This window comes from Helianthus annuus, chromosome 9, assembly GCF_002127325.2.
Source record: "Helianthus annuus cultivar XRQ/B chromosome 9, HanXRQr2.0-SUNRISE, whole genome shotgun sequence".
NCBI lineage: Eukaryota > Viridiplantae > Streptophyta > Magnoliopsida > Asterales > Asteraceae > Helianthus > Helianthus annuus.
In genome coordinates, this window is record NC_035441.2 from 23789487 (window position 1) to 23804618 (window position 15132).

Here is a 15132-nt window from a genome sequence, read left to right on the forward strand (position 1 = left end):
CCACCTAACAAACCATGAACGACTAATAACTAGACGACGCGACACGTAACACCATTCCCAACACAAACGTTCACACCACCAAATACACAAAAACAAATAAAAGAAAGGATAGAGAGACACATGAACCTGATAAGTAAATCATCAAGTGTCTGTGGCGATGTAACTGTTGCGTTCAAAACCGGAGAATACGCATCCAGGGATTCTCTGATATCTCACCGGGGATGTTGCCAAACATCCCCACACTTGATTCATTGCATCCGTGGAGATGGAACGTAGAAACCTGTCAAAACACAAACACACCAAAACGAAACCAAAACAAAGTACAAACTCTACATCCTCGGGCTGCCTCCCGAGAGCGCTAAGTTTAATGGTCTTCAGCCAGACCGTACCTGATTAAGCTCACGGTGGTTCAAATGGCATCTCTCGTGCAAAGAACTCTTGCGCTGGTGGATGGTTAGTATCCCACTGCCATCCACCACTCCATATCGCATCCAAATGATCCGGGTTATCGAAATCTATCGACTGTGAGAATTCACCCTTAATTTTCCTCGCGGGCTTCTTCTTTTCCTTTAACTGTGAGACCTCACCCATATTCATCTCAAGTGGTCTCTTCTTGGATTCGGTTGCATCCTTTGGTGACTCGTTTTCTAACTTGACTGATCTCTTTTTGTTTCTCATCTTGAGCCACCACGGAGATTTGACCACTTTATCCTTCACGGCCTTTTCATCCTTCGACCTGTCAATCATAGCAACACTCTCTTTTGGGACATCCTCATTAATTGGAGGATGACACTTATTAGAAATATTAGAATAAGCACAAGTGTGAGACATAAAGTTTAAGGAAACTTACGTGACCCGAAGACCATATTTACCGTATTAGCATTGCAATCAATGATAGCCTTTGCGGTTTTCAAGAATGGCCGACCTAAGATAACTAGCGGTTGTCCTTCAACATTGGATGGCGTGTGGTCCACAACTAGGAAATCTTCGGGGTAATAACAATCGCCTACTCTTACAGCAATTCCTCTCAACATCCCCCTAGATAGTTTCCTTGACCCGTCTGCAAGCACAATCGTGGTGTCCACCTCTTCAAGCTCACAAAAATCGTATTCATCAAACACTCGACCCGCCAATATGCTTATGCTTGCCCCATGATCAATCAATGCCCTATCAGTCTTGAACTCACCCAACTGGACTGGGATCATAGGCCCATTCTCCTCTTCATCTTCAACACTTGCACCCAAACGGATTGCACCACTGGTCATATTTAAACGGACGGGTGAATCATTATCATCAACTATTACCTGTGCAGGAGTTACTGCCTCTACATCTGGTTCTTCAATACAAACCTCATCTTGGGAATCCGCGATTGACTCAGATATTTGAGATTGTGAGTCCACTTGATTGTTGCTTCCTAACTTCTCGGACTCTCTTTTAACCCGCTCATTGCATAGTGCATCTATGAATTCACCTAGCTTGACTACATCTTCATAAATCTGATATATATCAGGGATGTCTTGGGCGTAACTTGATGAGTCATATTCATTAAAATGACCATTGCCTCCATAACCAGAGTCCTCAAAATATTCTGACTTTCCATTACAACCCCAATCTGGCTTGTACCGGTGACCATCATCCATCTCATAACCACTGTACTCCCAATTTGGATCATGATGGTAATCCATATCATCGATCTTTTCTTGATATCTATCTTGATAAGAATAACCCTGGTAACCCGCATTTTCTTGTCTTTGCATGCGTTGGGACCATACCCACTCATCACGTTCAGCCTTACTCTTGAACATTGGGCATATCAATGCCCAATGTCCTTGGCACCCACACCTTGTGCATGTAACATATTCTTTATATTCCCAGCTCATATTTCCTGCACAAGTAGCAAACGAAAAGTAGTACCGAACAAAAAGAAAACAAAGACAAAAGTGAAAGAAGAAAAAAAACAAACTACCTAGAAAAGGCAAATACTTTTTGGATTTTTTTTTATGCAAAACGAAAGCAAACAAACTAAACTAAACTAAACTAGCACTAAGCGCACAACTCCCCGGCAGCGGCGCCATTTTGATGTCTGTCGTTAGTGACATGCAAAAACCGAAATAAACTAGTAGCTAGGATAAGTCGGATATCGAACCAGAGGAGGATTGTGGAAAGTGTGTAATGTTAAGTATTTATTAACAACTATAAAAAAATAAACTGATGATTGTTTGATTTGTGGATTAATTAAAAATTACAAACTAATTGTGAGATTTAAATCAATAGAAAGAACAATGGTTCCTCCAGATTTCCGGTTTTATAGCTAGATTCAATTATGTGTTTAATCGAAACACTCACATAGACATAAGTGTTTAACCTAATTCATCAATTGTGATAACCAACGACTAAGTACTCCGGTCAATACATAACGGGAGGTTATCGAATGATTATCAATTACAATTACAAACCCTAACCCCATGTCAAATATATCCCAATTACTAGAACTCTCGGGAACTGAATGCTTAGAAATTAAGGTTTAAATAAATGCAATTGTCTACAATCAATAAATCAAATCAAGGTGAAAAGCATCGAATGCTTAGATCACCGAGTTATACGATTGTCACAAACACATAAAATTATCCAACTTACAAAAACCCTCCATCCGGAGGAAACCATAAAAGACTAGCCGCTCATCTAGATTGATTGATCTTCACCGGCTTCGGTCCTTGTGCCCCCCTTGTCTGCCGTCGAGATGATAATGTTGTTGATGAAAAAGCCTGTCTCTTCACATGTGCCGTCGAAAAGAAGTCCAGCCCACCTTCACACATATCCGGCCCAATAACCCTCCAATGTGTACGTGTCCCTCATACAATTCTCTGCGATGATGGATGATGATGTAATTTAATGTTTTTTTTTTCTTTTTCTTCCTAAACTCACGTGAATATGGTCATGTGTGTGATGTTTAGGTTTGACTTTTGATGCCTCCTTTTTTATCTATTAAATTCCTTTTTAATCGTCCAACATAGCGTGTGTATTGGCTGCTTCCACTTAATTGAAGATGATGTTTGCTGTTTTAATATAGCCGTAACCTACGGTCATAGAACCGTATGCTACGGTCAAGACTTGCTGGAAATACATGCTTCGCACACCGTGCATTACGTTTCGGAACCGTATTATACGTTAGAGACTTGCTGCCAACTTATGAAGTATAAAGATCAACTTTAACTTGGTTACCCACAGGCCTCTAGACTTTGTTCTCTCGTATATCTTGTGTTTTCAAGCTAACTTTTGGCCCGAATCAAGTCCCGAATGATATTTCTCTCTAATAATTACCCGTTCTTGTTCCGTTTCATCACTAACCACTTTAAATACATCGAATTACGCGATTGACCTGTAAAATCACAATCCTTCGTAGTTATCACATTCGAGGCACATTATCGCTGAAAATATAATAAAACACATAAACTAATACACTTTAAGGCACGGGTTTCACACTCTCCATCAAAATACAAAACAAATACACCTAATCCACAACCTTCAAATTCTACAATTTACCTAAAATACAACTTAATTACGGATGAAATACATAACAAATTCGAAATTAATGAACTAGGGTTGAAGAATTACCTGTTTTATGCTTCAAATACGCTCCGTATACGGTCCAAATACGTAATCACCCTATGTTCCCGCTCGTATGTGTGTGTATTTGATTTGGGGTTATACTGAACTGCATAGGGGGTGAATCTGGTTATACGAAGGCTTATATGTTGTGTATAGAGCTATACACAGCGTATATAAAGCATGCAAAATGTCTTTTATACTGCGTATAGATCCCTCTCAGGGGTAAGTGGTAATTATACACGGTCAAAGCATCTATGACTAACTTCGTATATGCGTATAGAGCTATACGCAGCGTATATAAAGGTAGTAAAAGGTCAATTATGCCCCTAGATCTGGCCTTGTATAGACCCTTTCCAGGGGTATAATGGTAATGTTCCAGAAAGTCGAAGATGCTTTGACCCAGAGGAATTACCATTATACCCCTGGAAAGGTTCTATACGAGGCTTTATCCAGGGGTATAATCGTAATTTCAGATACAAAATATTTAAAAGCTAGTTTTGGGGGGGAATTTGTCCGCCTTTTCTATACGTATCGTATAGAGCCCTACGTGGCGTATAAGAAGTGCCATTTTACATATTTGCCCCTCATTTGAGGCTATACGCAGCAAGGGTGTTTTGTAAATTCTTGTTTTCTATACGATGCGTAGGGTTCTATACGTAGGGTATATAAAGGTAGGTTTTTGTATTTTGTTGGTATTTCTTTATTTAATTATATAACACAATATAATTTATATTTTTGATAATATAAATTATAAATGTGTTTATATTGTTGTTATTAATAATTTTTAAAATAATACAAATATTATAATTATAAAAATTCTACGATAACACAAATATTAACAAAAATACAAGTTTCCGTTTAATCTGAGATATCATTTATACTCGGCTCTTTGTCTGAGTCTGATTTAGGGTTCATTATCTCGGTGTAGCGTTGTAACCACGACCTATACATTTCTTCCCACTGTTTCGTAGCAAATTTTCGGCGTATCGACCATAGTCGGTTCACTGTAGGCATGGGGTAGTCTCCTTCCAACTTAACATGTATGTAGTGTCCCCTGTGAACATGTACAAGTGTATTTGCTTAAGGTCTGGCACTTCAGGAGTATCCAATAACTGGTAGAAAGTACAACTCCCTTGAATACATAGCACGTGGATGACGATATTATACCTTTGCGCTAGGAGAAGCCCTGCGTGGGGCATTTCCATCCAGTGTCTTTCGGGGCAAGCACGCACTGAATGCCAAGGGATGCTATTACGTATCCGGTTAAATTCTCCTTCGCCCCATGCTTCGAATATAGGCCACCATAAAGATACGCTATGATCAATCTTCAGTACTAAATCATTTCGAACATGGGGCCATACGTGTTCCCCAAAACCTAACCCAACAACCGTAGACCGATAGCCACAATAACCATCTTGAATCACATCTTGTATACAAGATATGTAAGGGCGTAACTCAGATGGAATCTGTCGCTTATACCTCTTAATGGTTAACAATCTCGTCCCCCTTTATTAATGGAAACCCATGATCATCCAACGTCTCCTTTTTAGAACTCTTTGTCCGGCTTCGTTGCATTTTAGGTTTTTCAGACTTTACAGCCAAACTAGTTCCACGAGAGCTCTGTGACGGTACGTATGATCGCTGTGTCGAGGTAAATCGTACCTATGTTGTGGGGAATCTGCATATACGTTGCCTGCCTCACCATAGGAGCTGTTTCTCGCAGCTTCATCCACCCTCGCAGCTTCTTCAAACCTTTGTTGTACCTTTTTTGAAGTAGGCCGACCGCGAGTATCTTGCTGGACAATCGGTGGTTTCTTAGTTGATTTAGTTGGGGTCAATACCGCTTTTATCTTTGAAAGCAAACTTTTTTTCTGAGCGGGGGATTGCGACTCTAATTGTTAACGCACAATATTAAGCTCTTCTACAACATCGACCTCCTCTTCTATCAGTTTACATGGTTGTAAATCAAGCTTATGCCATAACACCTCTAAGTCTTCGAGTTGTATCTTACGCCCTGCACAGTTAAATCAATACAATGTGTAACCTGCTAGAATCGTATTAAATAAGAAAATGTTTGTATGTTTAAGATTTTTTACCTGTATGTCTTTAATTTTCTAGCCTACAAGCACACGACAACCAACAACTAAGCCACATATGGCAACCACATGATGCGTTAAGTTTATACAACACCTCTAGCTTCCTCATTAGCTCTTCTTCTAGCAAATCAAGTGCTCTATGGGAAACCTTTCCACGTAGGTTTTCCAATAGTGGTTGTCGTCTGTGGTGGTTCATCGTTTTTCGATGCTTTCGGTGAAACTTTTTTGTATTTCCCCATCTAAGTTTGAACTATATCAATAACACACCTCACGATTCGGTACAATGAACCCCTGTGCGTTACGTATCTTATAAAATTTGTGTGCTGGCTCTCAACTTTTTAGTGGTGCGCTGACCAAAGTTGCGACTCTTATTAGTCCATGCAAAAAGAAACATTTCTTTATAGTCTTTGAGCCAGTTATCATACACATAATTAAAGACCCCTGCAAAAGTAAAATAATAAAATCTAAAAGCGTGTGTAAATATAATGGATTGTATGGGTCATTTGTTGAAGATACACACTTAGTTAAGCGGTTGCACGCCACAAGTCGGTTATACAATTTACGCAAGTTGTATTCGTATATAGGCTTTGTAACAGAGTCGCACACTCTCTGCCAGTACGACATAAAATTATTCCAATCTTCTTTATTGAACCCTTGGTTGCAATGTTTACAGATATTTTGTTCGATGTGAAACCGACATAGAAACATAGATGCGTTCGGGAATACTTTAGCACACGCGTTAATCAGGGCTAGCTCTCTATCCGTGACTATCACACGTGGCATCATACACTCACGCAACATTGACTTAATCCTTTCAAGCACCCATATGAAGTTATCCCTTCGTTCTTTGCAAATAACGGCATGTGCAACACAAAAAGACTTGTTGGTCAACGTCAAACCCATAACCTGGACAAATGGCATGTTGTAGATATTTGTTTTGTACGTCACGTCGACCAACAGCACGTGCGGGAATGCACGCCAGATAGTAATCGAAAGGGGATGAACAAAGAAAATCTCTATTACGACATCCGTTTTGGGTTCCTGTCGGGTGTCGTAAATGAATTTGTTTTCATGCAGCATGTTTTTCAGTGCCTGCATGGGAGTCTTTTCATCCATCTGTGATGTAATATTCAAAAATTTTTATAATATATATTATATGAATACAAATTTCTTTATTTATTTGTTTTAATAGAAAGTTTTGGGAAATAAATTAATTAGATGAACTAAATATATTTAGAAAGTTAAATATACTTTAAAATGTATGCTTCATTTTAGAAGCAGATTTTGTTAATGAAATAAAAACAAAAATTTTATGGTGTATACATGTTTTTGCAAGTTGGTGTTAGGAAATAAATAATCGGATAGTATAGCAAATGGATTTAATTTAGGTGAGTTGACCAAAGATTTAATTTTTCAAACCATGCTTCGTTTCAACCTTCGCAAAAGTCGTTCAACATTAATATTAAATACTATCTCTGTTTTCATCCTCCTAATTAGGCCCATCCCATGTTTACTTTTTAAATTCTGATCCCCTCCTAATAACCGACATTGATCCCTCTATAAACCTTTAAACCTTTAAACCTTATAAAAGAAATCATTCTTATCTGTTTCCGTCTCCGGCCGCGTCACCACTCGCCAACGACCACAACCTACCACTATCATATCGACCACCTCCGTGTTCGACGGATCACCACTGCCGCATCTTCACCACACGAATCGTAGTTAGACTTCACCGAAGAAAAGGCTTAGTCAAAACCACCGTCACACTTCTCTGGCAAACAAGCTTCCTCACAACCGCACCACCTTGCCTCCACGAAACAGACCCGCTGCCGCTGCTCAGGTCGAAACAACCATCATCCGCCACCACACCTTTTTCACCGAAGTGCACCAACAATTACTGGCACTCGCTACCATCTTCGGTTATTACCGTGGCTATACCACACCACCGCGACCCATAACACCAATCGCAAAAGCCTCCCAAGTTCTAGCCGCGACTCTCACATGCTCGTTAATTTGCCGCCGCCTGACTCGTTCTTGCTTTGTCGTGTATGGCTCCGCTCTAATATATTCTGTTTACCAGATCTCTTGAGGTAATTATATCGAGTTCTTGTTGATCTATTCAAACGTATAATTGGTTAGGATGTTTTGTGTTCCGGCGACTTGTTATTCAAAGAGAAAGAGAAGGATGTGTGTGTGTTCCATTCGGTGTGTGTGTGTGTGTGCGTCGTGTGTGTTTGCAGGTGTATACTGTATGTTTTGATTTGATTTGTATGAGTGTATGTTGCATGTGTGAGTGTGAGTTTGTGGTGTATACATGAGTGTGTGTAGAGTATGCTATGTGTGTGTGTGAAGGTGGGTTTCATGTGAGTGTGTGTAATGGTTTGGCATGTGAGTTTTCAGAGTTAGATAATTTGTTATTTTTTCTAAAAATGATTCGCTAAATAATTTGATAAGTTATTTTATTGATTAAATTCAGATGTTTATCATAAGAAAATAGTTTTGCCAAGTATCTTGTTTTGACAATAACAGTATTATTTAATGTTGTTCAAAATAATAAATAATTATTAGAATTTAATTTGTTCAAATGTTTCATTTGATAGGTCATAAAATCTTCTTATATGAATACTAGATTAGTTAAATGATGTTTTATAATAAGTTCGTTTATACAAGATAAATTGTTTTAGTTATCATGGCCAACAATGTATCAGTCTCAACATTAGTTTTTGTTGGGTTCGGTATCAGTGATGTATATTACTTATTTTTGTTTCCGTATCAGTTTCCGTTGCACTTTCAGATCGGTTCGTGTATCAGTCTTTGCATCAGTTATGCGCCTGCATTTGTTTTCAGTAATCGTGTCAATGACCGTTTCAGTTCAGTCTCAGTTCTGTTCTGTTGTGTTTCGCTTCCGCTGATATGACTTTACTTGTACTGTTGATTTCTCCGTTACTGAGCAATTTTTGGCTCAGCTGTATTTTTCTTTTTGTGTTTTTCCTATTTGTTTTACAGGTAACATGGGATGATCTGGGATTTCAGTGAGGATCGTTAGGAAGTTCCTGGTCAAGAATCTTTATTTCAGTAATGTAATAAATATAATTTGGATATTTTATTTTATGTTATGGATTGGTTTTTAGTTTTGATATCTGTAAGAGTGACACGTCAGCCCTTGTAACGCCCATAATTTTTCTCTTAAGTTATTTAAATAACAACGTACTTTTCTAACGAAATTTGGGCATGACCCATTTGTAAAAGGAGCGGTCCCCTGTTTTTCATATTCAAAATATCATTTAACATACGCTACGTTTCAAAAGACTTGTAGGACCAGTTTTGACGCCGTTCGATTGCGTAACGAACGTTCGACGTGCGGAATCCATGAACGTGTGTGACCGAACACACAATAACGTACTAGAACCGTGATTTTATTGATAAAGATGACGTGTACAAAGTAAAATCACGTGGAGAGTATACTTTCTCTCTCTAGACTTTCTCTCTCTAGACTTGAATCACCAAAATCACAAATGGAGCAAAAGTCTTCAAAAGTCTTCTAAGCCTTACAACTTATGACATAACTCTCCTATTTATATGTCATTGGAATTAATGAGATTTCTCATTAATTACCAAAATGACACCTTGCTAATTTTATCTACTTGTGACATTATGAGCTTGATTTCTTCCGGCTTTTCACTACGACACGAATTGACGAAGGCAATAGACAATAAATGCATCAACAAACTCCCCCTTGGATATTGCCGCAGTCAATTCGTAGTTAAACTCGTAGTGGCTTGTCTTTCTTTAACTAAGACTCGAACGAGGATGTAGTCGACAGACAACTGCACCAACAGACTCCCCCTTGAATGTTGACGGAATCTTCAGTGAGAGTCTTCAAACATGATACTCTTCAATCTCGATCGGTCTTCTTCAGGAGGGCCTCTTCCTGGAATCATGTCTTCTTCAGGAACTTCTTCCTGGAATCATGTACCTGGATCTTTCTCTGGATCTAACTCTCGTCAGACTCCCCCTATCATCGAGTTGGGATCGCTGTCTGGAATTCGTTATCACGTTTGAAATTATATCCTGGCTTTTTCTCTGTTCAGCTCAAACACCTACACAAATCTCAAACACTAATAAGAACAAACAATATTGTGATTCAACTAACTGAATCAACTAAACATTTGAGACCAAATTCTGATTCAAATTAATGAATCATCTTAAACATTTCAAACCATTTAACCAACTTGTCTGTTCATCATGTTTAGCCTTTGAGATTTGAATATCAGCTTTTCACCATCAGTTGTCGAAAATCTTTTTGGATTTTTCAAAATAAGAAACATAAAGGAAATAAAACAAAATAAGAAAATAAAACAAGTTGAAGTTGTTTAGGCTTTAACCACCAGGTCGATACTTCCGTATACGCAGAGGAGGTCCAAAGCTTAAACGAAACACCAAAGAAAATAAAGCAGAACGTTTAGGCAACAACATCCAGGTCGATACTCATGTATACGCAGAGGATGTCCGATGCTTAAACAAAATAAAGAAATCAAACAAGTTTAAATCTTTGCAAAATGAAATGCACAATCACAGCGACTTTTCAGCAAAGTAGTGAAAGTTCACAAACTTAACCGGTTTTTATGCTTTTTGGCATTCAGCGATTACTGAGTAGGTACACAATCACGAAGAACAAAACTAAGTACTATGCTTTCAACCATGTTTCCCACTAGAACTAGGCTTTTACATTTAAGTTTGTATCGTTATCGCAAATCTACTAGTCTAGCTGAGCCTATCGTCACATCTTTAGTGAGACCGTTTATCACATTTGACAATTCATATCTTTAGCATGCTGTGATAGTCCACTGATTTACTATCATTTCCTCTTTTTCGCAACGAAACTCATTTTTGATTTTTTCGATGTTTTTGACATTTTCAAATTTTCTAATTTTTTTTAAAATTTTTCTCCCCCTAAAATCAAAATATGTTTCAATTTTGATTTTCTGGGAAAATTTGAAAACAAACTGTACAAACTTGACAACTTGATGAGAATCACTTCAATTCTCCATCCACTTGGCATAAACAATCAGAACTCCCCCTGACAACAAACTATTTTCCTATTATGGTTTCAAAACACTTAAGTTTGTTTCAATCAAAATGGTTTTTCCGGAAAAGTTAGTTTGTTTACCAAACATTTGTAGGTTCGGGGTTACTTCATCACATTGTTTTCTTCATACACATGACAGATTTTACAATTTCAGTTTTAAATCCCAAACAACATTTGTAGAAAATCAAGTACAACTTAATGTCCCTGATTTACCACATGTAAGGCGAAAAATCACCAGAATGAAATTTCTCATGAAATGTGCCGATTCATGTTCCACTCTTACCAACCTGGGAACTCCGGCAAGTCAGGTTTTTCATTTGAACAGTTTCACCCAAGCCTGACTGTCCTTGGGTGATTTTGAATTCTTGTTCAACAATGGTGGAAAATTTGCATCATCCATTGTTAAACCTGAATTCTCAGTTGTTACCTCAGTAACTGGCTCTTCTAGTTTTGATGAACCTGAATCATTGCCTGCACATGGCTTGTCTGACTTTGATCTGTCAGATTCATCGCCTGAAGGTGGCTTGTCTGACTTTGACACGTCAGATTCATCGCCGACATGTGGCTCCTTTGTTTCCGAAGAAACAGATTCATTGCCACCAAATGTTACCTTCTTCTTGTCCTTTTTCGTCCTCAGATTTGTATCTGATGAATTCATCTTGCTTGACTTTGCAGTCGAGGGAGTTGATTCATCAGAACTCTTATTCGATCTGTCCGGTGAACCCGAGGACAAAATCTTCTCCGGATATTCTCTGGCCTTCTTCCTCTTCTTTCGCACTTTGTCTTTTTGCCCTTGAGAAAGCTTCACTTTCTTTTCTTGAACTTTAGGTTCTTGAACCTTCTATTCTTTGGGCTTGACATTGACTTTGACTGACTTCTTTGCCACTTTCTGAGAATTAACCCTCTATCTTTCACTTGATTTCCTTGGACAATCCCTGGCAATGAGACCTTTGATTTGACAATTATAGCATCTCCTCGTCTCATAACTCCAATTCTGGCAGTTAACAGCAATGTGTCCTTGATAGCCGCATCTGTAACACACTCTGTTATCGTACCCATCACCATTTTCATACCAAACACTCAGATCAAAGCACTGTTTGGCTTGGTGATACTCTTTCCTCTTCTTGATTGTTGGTTTTGACTTTTGAGCACTGTGGTCCGACCTGCACCACTTATTGCCAACAATTTTTGAGTTTTCATTTTTCAATTTTTGTGATTTTTCATTGCGATTGGATGATTGATCTGATGAGCTTTTATTTTCATTTTTAAAATTTTTCAAATTTTTAACTTTTTGTTTCTGTTCTACAATCTTCTTAACAGGTTTTTGCTTTGAACATTCACCTATTTCAGTAGATTGCAAAACAGTATTTTGAAATTTTTCTTTTAATTTCAAAAATAATTTTTGTTTTTCTAATTTTTCATTTTCATCATCAGATTTCTCATCGCAATCTTCAACTTTGACATTGTCAAAGTTTGTGACATTGTCACTTATTGGAACAGAATTGATTGGTTTTGGACAGGGAATATTCAAAAACTCTGAAGAAGTCCCAAAACCATTCAATTTCTTTTCGAGTTCATCAATCTTGTTTCTTGAATTCTCAGCTTCATTTTCAAGCTGAGATATTCTTTCAAGATGAGACTTTATTGATTTTTCATTCTCATTCTTAATGTTTTCAAGAACAGATTTTTCATTTTCCAAAACTTTTAACTGTTCTTGAAATTTTGTTTCATTAGCTTTCAAATTTTTGTTCTCCAGTTTTATCCAGAAATCTTCATTTTCTGAAGATTTCTTTTAGTTTTCAGAATCCTTTTCTTTCTCTTTCAAACTCTTGTTTTCTAATGTCAAACTGTTCAAATTACTTAACAGTTTGTCATTTTTTGATTTCAACCTCTCACAATTTGTCTTCAACACAAGAATTTGTTTCTCATCAGCTTTCTTTTCCTTTTTCAAAACATAAATTTCTTCCGTTTGTTCCTCTCCCACTTGAACACTCTTGCTTTTCTTTAGTATTGATTTTAAACTTTGACTTTTCTTCTTCTCAGCATTTCTCTCCATCTGTTCTTCAAGTCTCTCAATGAATTGACAAATTGTCAATCTAGAGTATTCTCCAGTCCTTTTTAAGTCCAAAAGATATGTACCCCATTCTTGTTGAGGCATGGAATTGGCTAATCTTTCAACCCATTCATTTGGACTTTTCTGAATACCCTTCTCAGACATTGAGCGAACAAGATGGCTATACCTCTCAATGATAGTCTTTGTGTTTTCTCCTGGATAACCTGAAAACGAATCAAATTCTTTCTTTAATACATTTATTCTATCAAATGTCTCTTGAGTCATATTAAAGAAATTCGTATCCATTTCTCTCTCTAGACTTGAATCACCAAAATCACAAATGGAGCAAAAGTCTTCAAAAGTCTTCTAAGCCTTACAACTTATGACATAACTCTCCTATTTATATGTCATTGGAATTAATGAGATTTCTCATTAACTACCAAAATGACACCTTGCTAATTTTATCTACTTGTGACATTATGAGCTTGATTTCTTCCGGCTTTTCACTACGACACGAATTGACGAAGGCGATAGACAATAAATGCATCAACAAGACTTAGTGTACTACATCAAAACGGACCTTGGTTTCACATACGAAACCATCATGCTAAGACACTTACAACCGACTAAGTTTTAAAAATTTTAAACTACTAGACACGACTAAAGAGACAAAACATATTAACATTTTAGAACTAAAATCCTTTCCTTTAACTCAAGATTTCAGTCCACGGATTTATGGTCAATATGACACCCGCGAGCTTGCAATTTACTAAATACTTTCATTCTTGCACATAAGTATGTTCCAAATTGAACTTCATACCATTCCTTTCATTCTTACATTCTAATTCTTTGACCCGTTCCAAAAAGGGTCCACACAATTACTTTTTCATACTCAATTCATTTCGACACATTTTATGCTAAATCAACAATATAATAAAATCATAATTGTACAAGTAGCGTACCTCGATCTTGATTCCCTTGTTGCTTTGCTTGACTCGAACTTTCTTCCTTTATACCTAAACAATACCATTCATACTTAGAATTTATATCTCATACTCGTCTTTATACCCTACTTGGCAAGACATTAAGTAATCTACATCTACATCATAAACACATTCAAAACACATGGGGTTTATGACTAACATGGCTGAAATCTTTATTAAGGCATTTCATCAAACACTTGGTGTGCACAACATCAACAAAGCACAATGTACAAGTATTCATAGCATAATTCTACTTATTCACCTTCTAACCTAACAAGAATCAATCAAGTTCATAGCTTTCTTTCATCCTACACCATCTTAACTAATTTTTCTATCTCTATTCAAGATCATGTAGGAATTTTTCACCTACTAGTTTTTCCTTAAATCATCATGTTCATCATACTTTCACAACAAATTGGGTATAAAGCTTAAATCATTCAAATAATCAGAAATCAAGAAAAACTTCTCAATGTATTGTGAATTCCTAACTCACAATTACACAAGATTCCCACATAATTTCGTGGTTGGGTTAAAACCCACTTTCCACAAACCACCAAATAAGAATTTTCGACTTACCTTGTGTTGAACAAGCTTAGATGGTTAAAGATTGGAGTTCATGCATCAGTTTAGGCACTTAATTCCTTCTCAATCTTGTGATTTTCTGAAAACTAGGGTTTGTTCAGGTCTCCTGCTCCTGATCGATCCCACAAACACACCAGAATGTGTGTTTGTTTTACTAAAACTTCCATTCTTTTTAACAAGTTTAGTCCCTCTAATTACTTAGATTGTTTATTTGTCGTATAACCTTCCTTCTAATCAACTAATATAAATACTTAACTAGGTTAAATATAACATGACTAGACATTTTAAGTAACATAATTAATTTGCATATTTTGGGGTGTTACAAGTCTACCCCCCTTAAAAGAGGTTTCATCCCCGAAACCTTAATACGTACCAAATAATGTCGGGTAGAGCTTCCTCATTTCATCTTCTAACTCCCATGTAAGATCCGATCCTTTCGGATGTTGCCATTGCACCAAGACTTGCTTAATAGTTTTGTTCCGAAGGTGGGTTACCTTGGAATCCTTGATAGCTATTGGTCTTTCAACGTAATTCAATCTTTCGTCCAATTCATTATCGTCAAGGGGCACGTATGCCGTCTCATCCGCTAAGCACTTTCTCAATTGTGACACATGGAATGTGTCATGTATTCCATCTAAGGTTGGCGGTAATTCCAACCGATAAGCTACCTTTCCAACCCGAGCTAAAATCTTGAATGGCCCTATATAACGAGGACCTAGC

At 37.3% G+C, this 15132-nt stretch overlaps 1 long non-coding RNA gene across 1 annotated transcript; it reads left to right on the plus strand.

Moving 5' to 3' along the window:
* Positions 1-7207: 7207 nt before the first annotated feature.
* Positions 7208-8929, plus strand: LOC110877285. The gene is made up of 2 exons (XR_002556904.2): positions 7208-7795; positions 8712-8929. It is a non-coding gene; the product is annotated as an uncharacterized LOC110877285 (long non-coding RNA).
* Positions 8930-15132: the final 6203 nt, after the last annotated feature.